Raw genomic sequence first — 23,089 nt, 5'->3', positions numbered from 1 at the left:
GTATCAATCTCTATGCCCAGGAAAGTGAGGGTAGTGGACGGGCCCTCAGTTTTCTCAGCCGCGAGGGGAACACCCAGTTCCCCTGCCATCTCCGCGAACTGCTCCATAAGAGCCTGACAGGCGCCCGAGTCTGCAGGGCCCGCAAACAGGAAGTCGTCCAAATAGTGCACCACTGATTGCCGGCCTGCCCGTCTCCTGACTGCCCACTCCAAGAAAGAACTGAAGCGCTCAAAAACCGAGCATGAGATGGAGCAGCCCATAGGCAATGCCCTATCCACATAGTATTTGCCCATGAAGGCAAAGCCTAGCAGCTCAAAATCCCCTGGGTGCACAGGGAGGAGACGGAAGGCTGATTTGATGTCACACTTTCCCATGAGGGCGGCCATCCCGCAGTCCCTAACCATATGAACCGCACAGTCAAATGACGTGTAACGGACAGAGCAGAGGTCTGATGGGATGAAGTCATTTACTGACCCACCCTGGGGAAAGGACAGGTGGTGTATAAGGCGAAATTCGCCTGGTGCCTTCTTCGGAACAAGGCCCAGCGGGGAAACTCTGAGTGAAGGGATGGGTGGTGCCGCAAAGGGGCCCAGCACGCGGCCTGCCATGACCTCCTTCCTAATTTTTTCCCCCACGACCGATTCCATGCACGCCACTGATTTTAGGTTGTGGGACATGAAGGGGTGCCTGGGACCCAAATAGGGAATCCGGAAACCCTCTGTAAAGCCCTGTAGCAAAAAGTGGGTGTCTTGGACTCGGGGGTAACAGCAGAGCAAGCGCTGGAGTTCGGAGAGTTTAACTGGACTGGGGCCCCTTTCCTTGAGCTGCGCTAGCAGCTCCCAGTCTCCTTGCGCCAGGTGAGTCCCTGGTCCCACCTCTGAAGGGGCAGCCCCTGGGGCAGGCAGCGCAGGAATGCGGGCCCCCGCATATTGCGCACTCGTGTCGGAACCTGCAGGGGTTACGACCACAGTGGCCTCGGGAGCTGAACTCCCAGCAGAGCAGGCGGGGTTGAACCCCCTGCCCCGCAGGCCCGCGGGAAGGAGCTGCTGCTGCCTGGCGGGCCAGGAGGTGGCCGCTGTCCGTTCTATCCCCGGCTATGGGCTTGGAGTGTGACATAAACTGTAGCCACAGGTCCGCTTCCTTCTTGTCCCAGGGGAGGGAGGTATCGAAGGCCGCCCTCATACGAAACGATTCATCGTAGGTGAGCCATGCTGCCCCCTGGAACTCAGAGTAGCCCCGATATATAATATCGAGGTATTTAATCAGAATAGGGCCCCTCTGTGGCTGTTTCTGCATCACCACCCCCATGTATGTCAGAAATGCAGGCAACCAATTAGCCCAAGTGCGTTCAATGCGCCGCCTCTTGGGCTTGTCAGGTTCTGCCTCTTCGCCCTTATCCTTCTCCCTCCTCACTGGTTCCCTGTACAGAAGTGAGAATAAGTCGACGTACTCCCCCTTCCAAATTTTTTCTTTTGTAGCGGGCAGCAGGTGAAAGCCCAGTGGGGCTGATGTCTCCCCAAAAGGTATAGCCCCTTCCCTCACTGAGCCCAGAGGGTCAGTGTCCTCTGCTGGGGGGGTACCGACCAGGAGGGCTGAGCCCTCACTCCCATCCCTGTTCCGGCAGTGGACTGCCAGACCTGCTCACAGGCCACCCCTAGGGGAGGCAGCTGCTGTGGTGAGCCATGCCCCGCCCCCATGGTGATCCCCGCTTGCCCATACTGCTCGGTTTCCGCTGGTGGGGAAAAGGGCCAGTATGGAAACCCCCACGGGGGCCAGCCCCACTGGGGCTGCCCCTGTCGTTGTGCCGCCCAGGGAGACTCACCCCCTATGTTGTCCGCTGAAGGCCCATGCATGGGCTGTGGTCCTGGGGCTGCATGTGAAGACAACGCTGTTCCTGCTTCTGCTCCGGGCGCTCTTGCTGTGGCCCCACTAGGCCCTGCCTCCAGCGCGTCCAGCCGCGCTAAGATAGAAGTAATAGCCGCAGCGTTAACCTCGCCAGCTGGACGCTGCACTTTCTTCCGGGGCCGCTTGGGGGGTGGTTCCTTTGTTTTCCCAGTTGCTGGCTGGGCAGGGCCCCTCTCCAGGGCTTCCAACCTAGCCAGTATAGTGGTCCATGGTATGCCTGCCCCCTGTCCCCCATCCTCCACAGCAGGGGGTGGGCGTCTACCCTCTGCCCTGGGGGCCCTTCCCTTCCCTTTTGGCCCACCTTGACCTTTTTTGGGTGGCATCCTGAGCTAGCGTGTAGGGGGACGATGCCTTCTGTAGCAATGAGAGATGGTCAGCCTGGGGATACCTAAGGGGGGACCCAGCACCCTCACCGTCCCGCTGGACCTGCTAAGCAACCAATGGGGTGGTGTGCTCCCTTGCTATGGGTGGGTGAAGGGCTGAGAACCTTCCCACAGGGGTCCCCTGGATAGTAATTTAAGAGAAAAGAACGCGGCCACAAGGCCACCTCACCTGAGTTTTGCTGCCGCCACTAGGCCGTGCTGCCGCCGCTGTGATGCTTTGCTCCACTGGAGGGCCTCCCGAGGCCTAGGGCTCTCTCTGCCGCTGGATGGCCGCTGCCACCACACCTCCGCCGCTGGCCTGCCGATGCCTGCTGCAGGCCGCACCTCTGCAGCTGGATGGCCCCTGGATGGCCACTGCTGCCACACCTCTGCCGCTGGATGGCGTCCTGAGGCCTAGGAGCCAGGGGCTCTTCGCCGCGCTCCAGCCGCGCTGCTCAGCGATCGAGCCGTGCCGAACGCTCCTCGCCGCCGGCCCTGCCGCCCAAGGCCTGGCCTGTAGGCCTGAAGAAGCTGTGTGCGTCGGCGGGCGATCCAGCTCCTGCCGGCCACTCCTCCGCAGCTGGAGGGCCTCCCGAGGCCTAGGAGCCAGGGGCTCTTCGCCGCGCCCCAGCCGCGCCGCTCAGCGATTGAGCCGCACTGACTGCTCCTCGCCACCGGCCCTGCCGCCCAAGGCCTGGCCTGTAGGCCTGAAGAAGCTGCGTGCATCGGCGGGCGATCTGAGCCACGTCGCGCCGCCGATGCAGGAGGGCCTCCCGACTGTTTTGAAAATGCTGCCAAAAATTTGCAGTGAGGGTGGGCGGCTGGCGGTACAGCCTTAAATGGCCATCTGCCGCCCCGCCCCCTCGCTGCGTGCTACGTCAGCGTGCCAGCGTGCTGCGTGCACGCATCCCTCACCCAGATGGCGGCTCGGCTGCGGCCGCAAAACTCGTCCCTTCGCCGGTAAGTCCCGGCGCGGAACGGGGGTTGGATGAATACCAGTTTATCCAAATTTCATGTGCCGGTCTTATCAAGACTTCTCTGGCCAGTCTGCTGTGGCCCTTGGGCTGAAAAAAGGTTTCCTACCCCTGCTTTAGAGTAAAGATGATGATGATGATGACTCATCTCATTTCACTCTGCTTGGCTCCAATCAGCAGGAAAGGACAAGGAAGCATGTTAGGAGACTCTTCTCAGTAATTTACACTCCTTTCAGGCTGATTGGCTTGTAGGGTGCTGGAGACACAGGGACCCTGCGGGGACCCTGCTTCCAAAAATCAATGGGTCTAACCCCCCCCGACCAATGGATGACTACATCCCTTGGTTTAGGGGTACAGAGCTAGCAAGCACCCATGAGCTTTGGCACTTTTTTTTTTTTTGGAAATTTACCATTGCTGTTAGACTTGGCGCAATATTATCCCCAGTGCTTAATTTCTCAAAAAAAGATAGGTTTCAGTTTAATTCTGTGTGGAAATGACATTGCCTCTTCTGTCCCTGTAATCCTTGATTTGCAGACCCTCTGAAGCCAAAACAAAAATGTGCAGACTTGGGAAGGGGATCTATTGAATCAGGATTTCTGCACCCCCTGCCCTGCTTCACTTGTGGCTGCTCATTAGAATGGGGGGAGGAGGATAGCTCAGGCCCAGAGACCAAATGTGGCCCTCCAAGACTCTCTAACTGGCCCTCAGAATTATCCCCAGACGAGCAGAACAGTGAGTGCTTCTCTACCCTATATCTCAGTGGTAGGCTGAGCATGTGCTTTGCGTGCAGAAGGTCCTGGGTTCAATCTTTTGCATGTCCTTGTGAAAGGGAAAAAATGTTCTAGGTTGTTTGTGTGACGATCCCACATCTGGCTCTGTGTGTGTGTGTGTGCTATTACATTCAGTGATATATGGGAATAACAATTTATGAGTAACATTAGTACAAAAAACATTACTAAGGATTCTGTATGGTCTGGTACGGGAGGAGGTCCATGGGGATGACACCATGAGTTACCACACCGGGTGACACCAACCCTAGTGACGCCACTGCAACAGACTTAGTTTTCCCAGTTATCCACTGTTTCCAAGAAGCTTATTCCCCAAACACAGAACATAGGTCCAGATATGTATAGAAACAGGAACAGGAATGTTAAAAACTGGCAAGTATTCTTTTCTCAGAGCAAACCCCACAAGATTAGGTTGCTTAATTAGCATCTTGTCACAGGTAAGGAGACCACTACCAGACAAGACTTCACGCAATTAAGTTGTTTCTTCCCTCATATACTATTTCTCACAGCTTTTCCTCCTAACCCTCTTCTTTCTACCCACCTTTCTCCTCCTTCTTCACTCCTATCTTTCAGGATGCTTTAGGGACAAGCTTCTTAAGGGAAAAAAACTGGGAAGGAAATACAGCTATAAGGATAGGACACAACTTTTGTGGAAGTTGACTCCAAATGATATTGAATCAGTCTCATCACTATATGTCTTTAAGTGGGGCATTCACAACACACTTGTTTTCTGCTGCTTTTATTCAATGATTTTAACTGAGCTGCAGAAATGATGGTGACCTTGCAGTGGTGAGTGGGCTTGCGTGTTCCAATGAACCCTGTGAGCGATGCCGTCAGGAGTCATGTACTCCCAGCAGGGTCACCCATGGCGGTATGGTCAAGGGAGAGGAACCAGACAAAGAACAATCCAAGAAAGTCCTCAATGGCAGAACAGGCGGAGGATAACAATGTGTATGCTACAATGGCTGTGAAGGCGGATGAAGGCTGCCGCAGATAAAAGACTTCCAATCGTCATGGTATCCATGCCATTGGATCAAAGCCTTTTTCTGTCAAGATTGTGTGTTGATGGTCGTGCACCGATCGCCCCACATAAAACAAATTCACGCACAGGTGTCTTCCAACCAAACCAATCCAAAAGTCCCATGGTGATCAGTGAATGGCAATGGAGGCAGGATTGTGAAATCAGGAGGCCCCTAGTCATGGACCGGCACATGGGTGGTGGATACAGACTCAGTCGTCCTGGCTCAAGGACTGAGGCATTGAGTAGTTCGGCAGCTGTATCCACAACTGAGCAGTCCTATTCAGGAAGGGGAGGGGGCTAGAAAAGGTGCCCTAAAAATAGTCTGCCTCATCTCTCTCCCTGACTGGATCACCGTGTCCAGTGGGGTCACCACTTAGGGGTCGCAAAAGACAAATGAACTGTGGAACGTGGAATATATGGGCATTGCTGGACAATACAGATAGTGAATGTCCTGAACACAGGACTGCCATCATTGTGAGGGAGTTGAGACATTTTAATATTGACATAGCAACACTCCAAGAAACTCAAAGAGCAGGAGACGGACAATTGAAGGAAGAAAAAGGAGGCAATACCTTCTTCTGCAAAGGACTGCCAGAACAAGGAATATATGGAGTAGGCTTTGCTATTGAAAATGATCTTGTGAAGCTCTTGTCAGAAGTTCCTACTGGCATTAATGAACGACTCTCAACTCTCCGATTAAAACTCACCAAAAACCAGCAGGCAACTAAGTGCTTATGCACCAACATTAGATGCTGATGAAGACATCAAGGAAAATTTTTATACCAAGCTGGACACCATCTTATCAGAGATAACTAAGGAGGATAAAATGATCCTCCTGGGCAATTTCAATGCAAGAGTTGGGTGTGATTTTGATTCATGGCCAGAAACCATTGGGAAAGAAGGAGTTGGCAATGGCAACCTGAATAGCATTCTACTTCTGACTAAATGTGCAAAGCATAATCTTGTTATCACAAACACACTCTTTTGCCAGAAAGATAAATTTAAAACATCATGGAAGCACCCTCGGTCAAAGCACTGGCATCTCCTGGATTATGTAATTGTCCGTGCCAGAGATCGTTGTGATGTACTCCTCACCAGGGCCATGACGAGTGCTGATGACTGCTGGACAGATCACCGATTAATTCGATCCACTGCGGCCATTAATATTGTTCCTCAATGTAGGCTCCAAGGAAGAAAACCAAGGCGTAAAATGAACATCCACACTCTTCAAGATCCTATTAAGTGAGCTTGCTTTCAAACAACTCTCCAGAAACATCTACCTACAGAACTCCCTGAAAACATTGAGGAACACTGGATTAAACTGAAGACTTCCATCATTGCAGCATGTGAACAAACTATTAGATACCAAACCAAGAAACATCAGGACTGGTTTGATGAGAATGATAGTGAGATTGAACATATCATTGACAAGAAAAGGAAAGCCTTCCAGATATGGCAAAAAGACATTAACTGTGCTGCTAAGAAAAACATCTATGCCAGTGCAAAGGCTGAGGTCTAAAGAAGAACTAGAGAACTTAAGAATGCCTGGTGGATAAAGAAAGCTCAAGAAATCCAGCATTTTGCAGATGCTCATGATGCATGGGGCTTTTTTAATGCCACAAAGGCCATCTATGGACCAACAAATTATGGTACAAATCCCTTACATTCAATAGATGGTACCAAACTTCTTAAGGATAAAGAGTTTATTGTGCTGGAAAGAGCATTACCACGACCTCCTTAATCGTAACTCTATTGTGGCTGATGAGGTCTTCTCGCAAATCCCACAACAACAAATTAGAGATGAGCTTGCAGTATCCTCTAATTTGGATGAAGTCAGTAAAGCCATTAATCAAATGAAGAATAACAAAGGTAGTGGACCTGATGGGATTCCTGCTGAAGACTTTAAAAAAGGTGGGCCTGAACTTACACAACAACTTCATAAGCTCATCAAAAAAATCTGGATGAGGGAGGAGATCCCGGAAGACTTTAGGGATGCCATAATTATCACTCTTTTCAAGAAGGGTGATAGAACAGATTGTGGGAACTACCGAGGCGTCTCTCTTCTTGCTACCGCAGGTAAAATGCTTGCAAGGATCCTCACAAATCGCCTCCTACCTATCTCAGAAGACATCCTCCCTGAATCCCAAAATGGTTTCTGCCCTTCCAGGGGGACAGTAGACATGATCTTCACTGCACGACAGCTTCAAGAAAAATGCAGAGAGCAAAACTGACCTCTGTATATGGTTTATTGATCTGACTAAGGCCTTTGATACTGTAAATCGAACTGCTCTCTGGACCATCCTTCTGAAAATTGGATGCCCTGATAAATTTGTGAATATTTTGCAACTCCTCCATGACATGACAGCAACAATTCTGGATAACAATGGCTCTCAAAGTGATCCATTCAAAGTGGGATGAGGCATCAAACAGGGATGTGTCATTGCTCTGACCTTATTTGCTATTTTCATCACCATGATTGTACACCTTGTTGAGGGGAAACTTCCCACTGGCGTGGAAATCACATATCGAACAGATGGAAAGCTTTTTAATCTCAGTAGGCTGAAAGCAAAAATTAAGGTAATTACAAGCTCTGTCATAGAACTTCAATATGGCGATCATAATGTAGTCTCCGCACATTCAGAGGAAGATCTTCAAACTATCCTAAATGTCTTTGCAGGAGCATATGAAAAGCTTGGCCTCTAGCTTAACATCAAAAAAACCAAAGTGCGTCATCAGCAAGTGAGAACCAATCCCTCTGTAGCACCATCAATCCAGCTTAATGGTGCAACCCTGGAGAATGTCGATCACTTTTCTTATCTCGGCAGCCATCTCTCTGTAAAAGCTGACATTGATGCTGAAATTCAGCATCGTCTGAGCTCTGCGAGTGCCGCATTCTCCCAAATGAACCATAGAGTATTTGAGGATTGGGATATTTGCAGGGAGACCAAAATGCTTATTTACAAAGCCATTGTGCTACCAACCTTACCGTACGCCTGTGAAACATGGACCATCTATAAATGCCACTTCCAACTTCTTGAAAGATTCCACCAACGCTGCCTCCAGAAAATTCTGCAAATTACTTGGGAAGATAGGTGGACTAATGTTAGCGTATTGGAAGAAGCAAAGACCACCAGTGTTGAAACAATGATCCTCCAGCATCAACTTCGCTGGACCGGCCATGTTGTTCGAACGCCTGATCACCGTCTTCCAAAGCAGCTACTTTACTCCCAACTTAAGGATGGAAAACGAAACATTGGTGGACAGCAAAAAAGGTTTAAAGATGTTCTCAGAGCTAATCTAAAAAAATGTAACATAAGAATCGAGAACTGGGAAGCCTTGGCCCATAAGTGTCCCAATTGGAGGTTGGCCATTATCAAAGGTGCTATGGACTTTGAAGAAGCACAAGTACAGGGCGAAAGGGACAAATGAGCTAAACAGAAGGCACGTCAAGCAAATCCTCATCGTGACCATCTTCCATCTGGAAACCTATGTCCTCACTGTGGGAGGCTGTGTGGATCTTACTCGGCCATGAGTGATCGCCAATGAATGATGATTGTCCTGGGCTGGTTGTTTTATGTCCAGGCTATTTTTAAAGTTATTGAGTGTTTTTAAAGGTATTTGCATTTATAGTTACTGTTTATATATTAAGTTTATATACTGTGTTTGCTAGTTTGTGAGACTATTTCACTTAAAAGCAGGATAAAAAATAATTAAATAATTTTATTGGATTACATTCAAGATAGCAAATTTATACAATTCAGTGCATCATATGCACTGAAATACCTTTAACTATCTCTGTTATTCACATATATCTCTATGTGTGTTCATGCATGTGCATGGTATCTATCTACTGTCTCTCTCTCTCACACACACACTCTCTCTCATAATACTATACACTTCCAGCTTTTTAGACTCATATATTCCTGGAGCCCCCCTTTAGGATGCACACCTTAATGTGGTGAGGGGGTTTGAGAGTGTTGAAGAAGCTGAGAGCAATGCCATCAGGAGTCTAGACCAAGAGGCTAGACTCCTAGCAGGGGCACCCATGGCGGAATGGTCAAAGCTGAGACACCAGACTAAGATGCATCCAAACTCAGAGGAAGGCAATGGTAAACCACCTCTGAATACCTCTTACCATGAAAACCCTATGAACAGAGTACCAATAGAGTTGCTACAAGCTACTGAGACTGAATCTGTCCAAATTTTGACAAAAAAGTGTCAAGAAATATGGAAAACTAAACAATGGCCCACTGACTGGAAGTGTTCAATATATATCCCACTTCCAAAGAAAGGGGATCCCAGAGAATGCAGTAATTACCGAACTATTGCCTTAATATCCCATGCAAGTAAAGTAATGCTCAAGATTCTACAACAAAGGCTCTTACCATATATGGAGAGAGAAATGCCAGACGTCCAAGCTGGATTTAGAAAGGGAAGAGGCACCAGAGATCATATCACAAACATACGTTGGATAATGGAACAGAGCAAGGAATTTCAGAAGAAAATCACCCTGTGCTTTATAGACTACAGCAAAGCCTTTGACTGTGTAGATCATGAAAATTCTGGAATGCTTTAAAATGGGGGTGCCACAGCATCTGATTGTCCTGATGCGCAACCTATACTCTGGACAAGAGGCTACTGTAAGGACAGAATATGGAGAAACCGATTGGTTCCCCATCGGAAAGGGTGTGAGACAGGGCTGTATTTTATCACCCTATTTGTTTAATCTGTACGCAGAACATATCATACGGAAAGCGGGATTGGACCAAGATGAAGGAGGTGTGAAAAGTGGAGAGAGAAACATTAATAATGTAAGATATGCAGACGATACCATACTACTAGCAGAAACCAGTAATGAATTGAAACGAATGCTGATGAAAGTTTAAGACGAAACCACAAAAGCAGGACTACAGCTGAATGTCAAAAAGACTAAAGTAATGACAACAGAAGATTTATGTAACTTTACAGTTGACAATGAGGACATTGAACTTGTCAAGGATTATCAATATCTCGGCACAGTCATTAACCAAAATGGAGACAATAGTCAAGAAATCTGAAGAAGGCTAGGACTGGGTAGGGCAGCTGTGAGAGAACTAGAAAAGATCCTCAAATGCAAAGATGTATCACTGAACACTAAAGTCAGGATCATTCAGACCATGGTATTCCTGATCTTTATGTATGGATGTGAAAGTTGGACAGTGAAAAAGGTGGATAAGAGAAAAATAAACTCATTTGAAATGTGGTGCTGGAGGAAAGTTGTTGGACTGCGACAAATAATTGGGTGTTAAAACAAATGAAACCAGAACTGTCACTAGAAGCTAAAATGATGAAACTGAGGGTATCATACTTTGAACACATCTTGAAAAGACATGATTCACTAGAAAAGACAATAATGCTGGGAAAAACAGCAGGGAGTAGAAAAAGAGGAAGGCCAAACAAGAGATGGATTGATTCCATAAAGGAAAATCCCACAAGTTCCTCTCCCTGGCAGTAAAAATACAATAATAATGACATGACTAACAGTTTGTTGCCCTTTCTCAACACAAAAAAAATCAGCTGTTTGAGGCAGTAACCTTACACTGCATAATTGTGGAGCTAATATCCTGAATAAGTATACTATGCTTATTTGTATGTTTTTTTAAAAAAATCACTGCCTTAGCTACATTGGGCTTAAATTCTTTATGCTGGATTGCAGCTTTGTGCATGTTGTAATTGATTTAAATGCTGAGTAGATCTTCTGAAGATCTTATAATAAAAGGCGAATGAGATATTTCTTTCACTCTATGTATATCCTGGTTTTCTATGTTTATATTTAAAATATAAAACATTATATATAGGTCTTTGAAAGCACCAACAAAGTTCACATTTGAGCCACTATGACTTAATCCTTGTAAATCAAAAACAGAAGTTCTACCCAAACCCAGTTGGATATTCAGTATGTAGAATCAGCATGTAGGTCAAAGATATAGGCATGAGACTAGAAATCATCTCTAATAAAATCTATTTTTCCCTTCCTTGAAAGAGCTTGAATGTTTTGTCTGAGTGGGAACTTGTACATTCTGTTAAAACGTTCAGCATAGGTGAATATCAGGAATAATGTGGGATGAGTAGGATCTCCACTGGGAAATGAGAGACTATTTAGAAACAGTTAGTGCAACCTTTTATCAAAATCTTTATCCTGATTCTTGAAGATCCCAAACAAGAGAACCTCTGTTTATTATGGTGCAGGTTCCCCCAAACTGCAGGTTCCCACAGGACTTGCCCAAGCCACGAGGATTCTGATTTGTTTTCCAAGCTCCTAGCTAAGGCCCAAGAGTACCCAATACAAACATTGTGGCATCTCTCAATCAGTTTTTTTATTCTGTATCAATTATTTATTTGTAGCAGAGAACTGAATCAAAGTTACATTAATTGCTTCATTAATGTAAAAGTTATATTACATTAATGTAAAAGTTACATTAATTACAGTGTTTAGGCCTATAACGTACAATAGTGAAGTGGTAGCCTGCTCAGTTGGCTTTTAATGTACAAATCTAAATCTGGGCAGCTTTCTGTAGACTAGTACATGTAGAGTGACAAAGTTGAATGCTTCAGTTTGGTGATGCAGTTACTCAGTTACTCAACTATTTCATCACAATGTGCTGATTTCAGCTTAACTTTTCTCAAGTACACCAAAGAAGTTGGGTGAACAAGCCCTTGGACTAAAGGCCAATCCACACATTACATTGCTTTCATCGGCAACCAACATTCCATGCAGCAACTCTTCTCACACACTGCAGTTATGTTGATGATTATGTCTAAATCATGAATACGTTGAGTGACTTACAATAAGAATCCTCTGAATTACATAGAAAGTTTTCATGTGAACTATGAACACATCCAAGAATAGCCAGCTATGGTACAGAAACTCCTCTGGGCTGATCCATGTAGGCAGTGTGGTAGAATGTTTAGAATTGCAGACTAGGACTAAAGAGATCCACTTTCAAATCACTACTCAGCCATAAACAGTGGCAGCTGGTGCCCACTAGACCTGGTACAGCTGCTATGGGAGTGTGGCCAATGAAATCATGGGGGGAGTGGCCAAGTTTTGGTTTCTCCCTATCCTCCTCACTTGCAAACATACTGTGGATACTTAAGCATTCCACTTTTGCATATAGCACCTAACTAAACTATATATATATATATATATATATCCCACTCTTCTTCCCAGAAGGAGCCGATGAATATATAGATAACATGGATAACATGGATAACAGTTATTGCCTGAAGATCTCCAGAGTTTCTTTTATTAAAAAAATGAAATGAATTCTCTAAACTGTTAAGTTCCTATTGCTCAGAATAGAAGACATGGTAGGTGGGAAAAAACAAAAAGGCAAAATGTTAGAAAAAGGAGTTTTTCACACCATATGATCCATTCTGAATACTGTAGCAGGACATTCCACAAGTTCCTCTGCTATTCCACTGATGTGGGGACTCAGACATTCACACAAAATATATGTAAGTCTCTTGGTTTTTATAAAAGCAGGCATTTGCTTAACTCAAAATCCCTTCTACTTTTGATCAACCACATTTACACAGGTTCCAGGAGGCATAAAAGCCCAGCTGCCCTTGGGGTCCTTGGGAACAGCTGCAGCACTAAGGGACTGAAGAAGACTGGCCCTGGGAGTGAGTATCTGAGCATCTGGGTTGCTGTCCCTCGAGACAGCTGAAGTCCCTAGTAAGTGCTGCAAGGGCTGGGACCCCCTGCCTGACCCTGACTCCAGAGAGAGGCTGCAGTTAATCTTGCAGCCTCTTGCATCAGCTGCTGGCTGGGGCAGGAGGCATAAAAGCACAGCTGCCCTTGGGTGGCAGGTCTGCCGACGGCAGGGTCACCACCAAAGGGGGTTTCCCCTTGTGGAGTCCTGAGGGTGAGGGCGCTACCCCCCTTCTATTACCTTTTATTTTTTATTTTTAAGTTGTCTTTTTAAGGGTGGGAGCCTGTGCAGTGAAGTGAATGATAGGAGAAAGTGATGCAGCCAGAAACATGTCCTCTTGACCCTTGCCCTTCTTGGCTTATTAAAGCTTGCTGAGGGGGTCTGACCGAGTGGATCCAGGGTGTGGTCAATGCATCATTGCAGGAGGGAGTGGTTCCACCCCCCCTTGAAAGAGAAGGTGATCCAACCACTCCTGAAAAAGCCCACCCTGGACCTACTGGTTTGTGACAACTACCAAACGGTTGCAAATACCCCCCTCTTTAGGGAAGGTGATTGAGAGGCGAGACTGCTCACTGGGGCAGGGTATTGCCAACATGTCACCCCGCTGCTGAAAGAATTGCACTGGCTGCCCATTTGCTACCGGGCCAAGTTCAAGGTTCTAGTTTTGGTGTACAAAGCCCTTTACAGCTTGGGACCAGGATACCTGAAAGACCATCTTACCCCTTATATACTCAGTTGATCATTGCGCTCTGCAGGTGAGGGCCTCCTGCAGATACCATCTTATCAGGAGGTTCATTCTGCACAATATAGGAAATTGACCTTTAGTGTGGCAGCACCTACCCTGTGGAATTCCCTCCTCTTAAATATTAGGCAGGTGCCATCTCTGCTATCTTATCGGCGCCTATTAAAGAAACATGTTACCAAATTCTTCCAAGCTACACAGGATATAGATTGGACTGTGAAAGACTAACCAAATTGTGTTTGCATTTTTACAAATGTATAGGGCAGTACAATATCTCAGATAGGAGGTCAGGTCTCCTACTCCCCTGGTGCATTCACTATAGCTGCCTAATTTCCCTGCTTTTTAGGGTGATAGAAATATCTGTTGGCTATAGGTATGTTTGTTTATTATTTGATTTATATCCTTCCCTTCCTCCTAGCAGGAGTTCTGGGCAGCAAACAGAAACTCTAAAAACACTTTAAAACATCATAAAAACAGACCTTAAAATACATTAAAACAAAACAACGTTAAAACTATGGAATTTGCTCCCACAAGTTGCAGTAATGGCCACCAGCTTGGATGGCTTTAAAAGAAGTTTAGACAAATTCATGGAGGACAGGGCTATCAATGGCTACTAGCCATGATGGCTGTGCTGTGCCACCCTAGTCAGAGGCAGCATGCTTCTGAAAACCAGTTGCCAGAAGCCTCAGGAGGGGAGAGTGTTCTTGCACTCGGGTCCTGCTTGCGGGCTTCCCCCGGGCACCTGGTTGGCTACTGTGAGAACAGGATGCTGGACTAGATGGACCACTGGCCTGATCCAGTAGGCTCTTCTTATGTTCTTAAAAAACATTTTTTTAAACATGCTTTGAAAACATCTTTTGAAAAAGGGTTGAAACATATTAAAAAACACATTTTAACAAGGAATTCTAACACCGACGCAGACTGGGATAGGTCTCAACTTAAAAGGCTTGTTGAAAGAGGAAAGTCTTCAAAAGGCACTGAAAAGATAGCAGAGATGGCGCCTGCCTAATATTCAAGGGTTTTAAACCACAAGGGTTTTTTGCCTATTAGTGAATGTATCTGTTTTTCAATCCAGGAGGTAAGAAATGGGATCCTGTGCAAGTCTGCTGAGAATGAATGATCATTTGCATGCTTATTATGTTCAGTGGGATTTACTCCCCTGCAATCATGCTTAGGATAGGTGAAACTGACCATGGGGGTGGAGAAGAGTGAGTGAGTGCTGGAATGGGCAGGGGAGGAGGAAGAAGGGAGGAGGAGAGGGGGAGGAGGGTAAGGATAGGAGAGAGAGGATGGGGAGGGGAATGGCAGGTCTGATCGTTTACATGCTTATTGAGTTCAGTGGGATGTATTCCCATGCAATCAGGCTTAGGATAGGTAAAACTGAATATGGGGGAGGACAGAAGGGTGACGGGAGAGGAGAGGGAAGGAGGAAGGGAGAGCTGAGAGGAAGGAGGGGGAGGGGAAGGAGGGACAAATAAAGGGGAGGGAAGGGGCAAGAGGGAGAGCATAGGAGGAAAGGGCAGGTTGGATCATTTGCATGCTGTTTGAATTCAGTGGAATTTACTCCTGTACCATCATGCTTAGGATAGGTGAAACTGACTTGAAGGAGGGTCAGGGCTGGGGGAAGGAGGGGGAAGGGTAAGAGAAGGTGAGGAAGGAAAGGGAGGGAGGGGAGGAGATAGGGTGGGTGAGTGGGCACTGGGCAGAGGGAAAGCCCCTTTCTTTCCTAAAAGGAAAACATTGTGAACAGTATCATTGTTTTTCAGGGGTTTCCCCACCTTTTTATTCTATAGCCGGCACATGTAGTCTCCTACACAAATTTAAACCAAAGCTGTCCCTGGCCACATCCACACCAGACCTTTATTTCTCTTTAGACAGTCATGGCTTCCCCCAAAATCCTGGGAAGTGGAGTTTGTTAAGGGTGCTGAGAGTTGCTATGAGATGCCCTATTATGCCTCACAGAGCTACAATACCCAGAAGAGTGGCTGACTGATAAACCACTCTGGCCACTGGAGCTCTTTCACGGGAATGGAAGTCTCCTAGCAACTCTCAGCAGCCTTCACAAACTACATTTCCCAGGATTCTTTGGGGAAAGCCATGACTGTCTCAAGTGAAATAAAGGACTGGTGTGGGTGTGGCCACCTGATTAGCCAGGCCAAACCATGGTGAGTCTGGCTTTTAGAACACTGACAGTTGGTTCTTACCGAGCATGTGTGTACTTATCATTGACTCCAATGTTAAATTCTTAAATTAACTAAAAATCAGCCAAGCATTTCAAAAACTTTAAAACAGCAGAAGATGCAAGTCAGAGTATGGGGAAAGGTCAGTAATAGGATTACAGGTCCTCTGTGAACATAGCTGATTTTTAATGAATTTTAACAAATTATGAGACCACTGACAGAAAAAAGTCCAACCGGGGTATGGATTCCCCCTCCCTTGTTTTACACTTTGAAGTCTCGCTTCTTTCTCAATGTTTTGTGTATCACTGTGAAAACTTAGAGGGTTATTAAGCACATGCTTCTGAGTTCGGGACTATAAATTTTGTAAGGTTTTGTTTCAAAAGGAGCTCATGGGAAGCATCAGAATGGCATGGGGGTATTTTCAATTTAATATTGCGAAATGTGAAAAATCCATGCTTGCTATAGTTTACAGCCACTCTTGTGGCTGCATAATAAAATGTGTGTGGAACAAGAAAGAGTGTGTGGCTTTGAGATTGGGGAGGAGGATTTTAAAAATTGCTTGACATTCTCTTTGGGAGGGCTATGTCCCAGTAGCCTCAGAGGACCAGCCTCCACTGGCCATAAAGCTGGGTGACCTTGCAGCAGTCCTTCTTACTCTCAGCCTAAAGTACCTCACAGACTTGTTGTGAGGATAAGGAAGGACAGCGTGTATACCATGCTAAATTCCTTGGAAGAAAGGTGGGATAATAAGGGCAGGTATCCAGCAAAGTAGTTATGTTAGTGCAAATACTTCTGGTTCCTTTCACTTCTCTCCCCACACACCTGCATGTCCTCCCCATATCTGTTCTGGAGGGTTGGGATACCCCCAGAACAGATTTGGGGGCAGCAAGGAAAGAAGAAATGGAAGTTCTTTTGCCCAGCCAGAAGTCCTTGCACTAACTACTTCACTGGTACTGTCCTAAATAAATAATGTATTTCCAGCAAATTTAACAATTTTTGTGCCTGCACTGAAAAACCACAGATCACTCTACCAGAGCTGTCCTCAGTCAGCAAATCTGAAGTGTCATTAAAGATTGATGAATATAGTCAGCTATTTCCTTTTAAAATTATTTTTAACTTGTGCAAGTCACCATTTGGATTTCTGCCTCATGCACCCGAATTTATTAGTTCAGTCCTGGCAAAACACTTAGGTAAATCATTGTATTTATCACCAGCTCAGTTCAATGGCCTACCAATATGGCTAATTTCATGCTTATAATTATTTAAGGTGCTGCCCTATCACATACCAATTGCATATCCACCTTCTGGGATTAGATACTAGCCCTATACACTGATACTGAGAGATATTATTGAGATCAATATTGATATATTGATATTTTTTGGGTTGACTGGGCCAAGGAATTCCTATTTATTTGTCAAAAATGGGACTTCCTTTTACTGCCTTCATTTCTACACAGCAACAGTGCTGCTAATTAGAGAATCCAGACCTCAGGCTTTAGCCTTGGGGTTATCTATAACTATGTTTCTGAGCTTCTATTTCCAGCCAACAGGATGTCTGCTTACAATTGTTGCCTGTGGAAGATTATTACATATAATAAAAGAAAGGCAAAAACAAAGATGAAATAAATCACAAGGAAATAATTGTGCCAACTTTTTCTGTCTCTGTATAGTTTTCTGTGAGAAAAAATGTCTATGCACTTTGTTGTAAATATAAAATATTTCCCTTCATACTGAGTAGGTGAAAAATTCAAAAACTGGAGAAAGGCATCTAGAGAGCACAGATGAATTCTGCACCAACTGAAGTACTTAATCCATGGACGGACCTTTAGCGCAGATCAGTGGTAATATATACCAGACATGTGAAGCTGATGCACATGAACACTGTGCCGACACTGATTTCCACATGCTGCCAATATAGATGATTAATAAAGGTGGAGGGGGAAAAGCACCACACAATATATATATGGCACAACCAATGTAATGACAATGACAGCGATAAAGTATTAGGAAGTATATAGCACAGACATTTAATTAATTGGACCTGCCTCAAGCTTTTCCATCCAGCTCCTAAATCAGTCTCAGAGAATAAACTGCTACTTGTTTACTCAGAGAAGCAAATGCTTAATTCAGTATTTTAAAAAATAAAATAAAGTGGCATTTTTATAGGGGTTAAACACCACACAGGTGGAATGCAAACTATGTGGCCTATTTAATGCTGCAAAACTAAGCAAAGCCAATTCCACTGAAACTGATGGGGCACATCTTAGTAAACATGTTTGCGATCAGCCATGAAATCTCACTATCCTAAATGTCCAAAAGATTTGCTGTAACAGGGAAAGTTGTCTATACACTTTGTCGCTCTCAATGCACTTTATCAAAGCATGGGTTTTGTCTTGAATATTTATTTATTTGTTAAATTTTTATACCGCCCCACTAGCATAGCTCTCTGGGCGGTGTACAACAGAAAGTATATACAATAAAATCACATAAATCGGTACAAAAACATATATATAAAAATCCACAAATCTAAAACCAATTTGAACATATTAAACTAAAATGCCTGAGCAAAGAGAAAGGTTTTAACTTGGCGCCGAAAAGCCAGCAATGTTGGCGCCAAGCGCACCTCAACGGGAAGACTATTCCACAATTTGGGGGCCACCACTGAGAAGGCCCTGGTTCTTGTAACCATCCTCCGAGCCTCTCTATGAGTCAGAACTTGGAGGAGGGCCTTCGATGTTGAACGTAGTGTACGGGCAGGTTCATATCGGGAGAGGCGTTCCAGGAGGTATTGTGGTCCCGCACCGTATAAGGCTTTATAGGTTAAAACCAACACTTTGAATCTGGCCCGGAAACATATAGGTAGCCATTGCAAGTGGGCCAGAACAGGTGTTATATGTTCGGACCGCCTGGTCCTCGTTATCAGCCTGGCCGCCGCATTTTGCACAAGCTGTAGTTTCCGAACTGCCTTCAAAGGCAGCCCTACGTAGAGCGCATTGCAGTAATCCAATCGAGAAGTTACCAGAGCATGGACAACTGGGGTGAGGTCCTCCCTGTCCAGATAGGGACATAGCTGGGCTACCAACCAAAGTTGGTAGAACACATTCCGTGCCACCGAGGCTACTTGAGCCTCGAGTGACAGGGAAGGATCTAAGAGTACTCCCAGACTACGAACCCGCTCCTTCACGGGGAGTGTAACCCTGTCCAGAACAGGGTGCATATCCACCATTTGATCAGAGAAATCACCCACCAACAGCATCTCAGTCTTGTCTGGATTTAGCCTCAGTTTATTAGCTCTCATCCAGTCCATTATTGCAGCCAGGCAACGGTTCAGCACATTGACAGCCTCACCTGAAGAAGATGATAAAGAGAAGTAGAGCTGCGTGTCATCAGCGTACTGGTGGCAGAGCACTCCAAAACTCCTGATGACCGCACTCAGCGGCTTCATGTAGATGTTAAAAAGCATGGGGGACAGAACTGACCCCTGCGGGACTCCACATTGGAGAGCCCACGGTGTGGAGCAATGTTCCCCAAGTACTACCTTCTGGAGACGACCTGCCAGGTAGGAGCGGAACCACTGCCAAGCAGTGCCCCCAACTCCCAACTCCATGAGCCTCTCCAGAAGGATACCATGGTCGATGGTATCAAAAGCCGCTGACAGATCAAGGAGAATCCACAGAGTTACACTCCCTCCGTCCCTCTCCCGACATAAGTCATCGTACAGGGCGACCAAGGCTGTCTCGGTGCTAAAACCGGGCCTAAAACCCGATTGAAATAAATAGCTACAAGAACTCCAAAGGGGATTTGCCCCCACACCTGAAAAGATGACTCATGAGAGATGAACACTGGAATAAAGTTATATTTATTAAAATATAACGACTTGGAGAAACTACAGACTAACTTAATTAACCGAATTTAGAAAGTGCGGACCAGTGGGATTTTAACTAATTCTCATAGGGAAGCATCCCTCCAGAACAGCTGCTGGCTTTGGCTCCCCAGCAAAGGATGGGAAAGAAATTATCCCCTCCTTGCTAGGTGAGCCATGGGTATGGCCCCAGCACATGAACCCAGGCCCTGCTGTACCAGTGCTCACCCAAAATTCACATGTCAGGTCAAAAGGGCATCCTCCAGGTATAGGGCACTGGCAGTTCCCTAAAGGATGCCCTTAACCCAATAAAGCTTCAGTATTACCTAATGATTTTTTTATTATTTATTTATTTAATAAAATTATATCCCACCCTTCCTCCCAGAAGAAGCCCAGGGCAGCAAAGAAAAACACTAAAAGCACTTTAAAACATCTTAAAAACAAAAGACTTTAAAACATGTTAAAACAAAACATCTTTAAAAACATATTAAAAGAAAAATCTTAAAAATATATTTAGAAAAAAACTTTAAAAACAACTTAAAAAACAATTCCAGCACAGGCGCAGGTCTCTACTTAAAAGGCTTTTTGAAAGTGGAAGGTCTTCAATAGGCACCAAAAAGATAACAGAGATTGTGTCTGTCTAATATTTAAGGGGAGGGAATTCCAAAGGGTAGGTGCCACAACACAAAAGGTCTGCTTCCTATGTTGTGTGGAATGAACCTCCTGATAAGATAGCATCTGCAGGAGGCCCTCACCTGAAAAGTGCACTGATCAGTTGGATAAATAAGAGGTAAAACAATATTTCAGGTATCCTGGTCCCAAGCTGCATAGGGCTTTGTACATTAAACTAGAACCTTGAACTTGGCCTGGTAGTTCATGGACAGCCGGTGCAATTCTTTCAGCAGTGGGGTAACACATTGGCAATACCTTGTCCCAGTGAGCAGCTGTATTTTGCACCAGCTGCAACTTTTGGACCAGCCTCAAGGACAGCCTCACATAGAGTGCATTACAGTAATCCAACCTGGAGGTTGTAGTGCACAGACAACAGTGGTCAGGCTACCTTGGTCCAGAAATGGCCAAAGCTGTCTTATCAGCAAAAGCTGATAAAAGGAACTCCTAGCCACTGACCACACGCCAGATACACTTAGTCATACCCCCTTGACAAGCTTTAATAAGCCAAGAAGAGCAAGGGTCGACACGTTGGTGGCAGCATAGTCACAAGCATAGTCATCTCGTCGACATCATCAGGACGAATCAACTGAAACCAATCTCAAGAGGTTACAGCAGACATTGCACTGGATATCTCACTGGGAAAAACAATAGATGTAGGTGGGCATCAAGATTGCTGTGGAGGCGAGCAACTTTACCCTCAAAGTACCTTGTAAACGATTCACAGTGGACTTCCAAAGGGTCTAAAACTCCATTTCCTGGAGATGATGTTAACAGACCTCTGACCAGAGCTTGGAAGATTATTTTTTAAAAGTAATAAATTACAGTTACAATTACGTGGCCCAAAAAAGTAGTAATTACCGTTACAATTACAATTGCTCTGAAAGTAACTGGTTACTTTACTTTTTCTCGAAAGTAATCAATACAATTACATTTCAGTTACTTTTTTAAAAAAATGTCTACAAGGTGCTGGGCCTTGGCTGCTGCATATCTAAGTACCCTAAAACAACATTAAAAATAAACACACACATACACAGGTAGTAGAATAATTCTTTTTATCCATAAGATAAACCAGCAATGGTGGTCTCTCCGCTGGTAAGGGAGGTGGGGAGGGAGGCAGAGGCCACAGCTCAGATCTCTGCACGTCAAACCAAGTGCACCCCCCCACTCAGCCAGCCAGCATAATCTCTTTCACTTAACCACCTCCCGGACCCTGCCCTGCCACCAACTAAGGGACACTCACCCAAGCAAACATTTTCCCCTGAGATGCAAAAAAGTTAAAATACTGCAAATACAGCACAGTAGGAAGAGAGGGTGGTGGAGGCCACTTTGTGTGCCAAGTGCAAACACAGTATTCACACACACACACACACACACACACACACACACAAACTGTCATCTTTCACCTCCACAGTTCTTTATCTCCACTCTGCTGCTGCCTCCTTCTCCTCCTTTATCCATGCTCTTGCTCTCCAGCTCCTTTTCCCCTCCACTCCATTATTCACCACCACCATCCATTTTTTTAAACAATTGTTTTCTCCACTCCACCCTGTCTCACTCTCCACCTCCTCCCTCATTGTCTCCTACCCACCCACAGAGCATGAGGGAAGAGCAACGCTGCACAGAAGCTCATTTTGAGGCACATGATTTTCATCCACAAATCAGAGGAGCAGAAGACTTCCCCTGCTTCCCCCCCAATTAATGTTCAAAAGTAATTCTGAAAACATTACAATTACTCCATAAAAGTAATAAAATTACTCCTAGTTCTATTGTAATCAAAATGTAAAGGAATTACCCACTCGTTCCTCAAAAAAGTAATGAATTACAAATAATTTGTTACTTGTAATGAATTACTTCCAAGCTCTGCCTCTAACAATATGAAAAAGCTCCACTGGACGGCTACTTGAGGATGTGATAGAGGCAGAGAAGTGGGCCGCCTTTGCCATCCTCACCACCACACAATAGGTATGGTTATAATGTTTTACTTATGCCCAATCAGTTTTCCAGCAAGTCTTTCATTACTTGCTCTCTAGCTGTCATCTGGCCTGTTTCATTGCCCTTGGTTCACTGGTGTACCAAGGTGCAAATCGGGCTCCACAATGCTGGAGGGGCGCTCAGGAGCAACCATGTTAAGATCCCAACAGGACTTGTCGTTCACAGCATGACAAGGGCTTCAACAGGGTCACCTGCTCTATCTACTGGAAACTCCCCCAAGGCGTTCAGGAATCTGGTGGATTCCATTAGTGTCTGGGGGCAGACCATCTTAATCTGTCCATCACCTCTGCAGGGAATCAGCAAGACTTCAGCAAGGAGGCAGCTAGAAACCTCAAGTCCAGGCTGACTCAAGTGAAAACTTCTCTTCAGAAAAATGTCATTATGGCTGAACATCAGTTAGGCCAATTGGAAGCAGAGGGAGGGCTGGACCTGGGAGAAAACTTGAGTTCATAAATCAAGACAACACTGTTCTATGAGTACTGGTTGGAACAGAGAGAGATGGAGGAATTAGGCCCTTGATTCATTTTTTTAAAAAGGATATGGTGGCAGCAGGAGTTTATTAGCAGGGATAAGTTACAGGTTCCACACAGAGAGACAGAGTGGTGTAAAGGTTTTGTTTTGTGTTGCTGTTGTAAATTGGCTTAGACCCTTTATTGGCATAGTACTTCACAGCTCTCTAGGATTTCACTGAACAAACTATCCATTCATTAGTATGCACTATTTTTGCTATACACACTTGCACACCTCTGGACAGACACACATTTTTTCTCTTAACAGAGGAAGAAAATCTGATTGATTAATTTTACATTTACGCTTTCAGGTTTATATAGTGGCTAGCTAAGATTGCATGGCTTTGTGATATAATAGGCAATGCACAGTTATTAATTTGTCTAAATG

The sequence above is a fragment of the Rhineura floridana genome, chromosome 3 (assembly GCF_030035675.1).
Source record: "Rhineura floridana isolate rRhiFlo1 chromosome 3, rRhiFlo1.hap2, whole genome shotgun sequence".
NCBI classification, from domain to species: domain Eukaryota; kingdom Metazoa; phylum Chordata; class Lepidosauria; order Squamata; family Rhineuridae; genus Rhineura; species Rhineura floridana.
Note: the sequence above shows the minus strand (reverse complement) of the source record.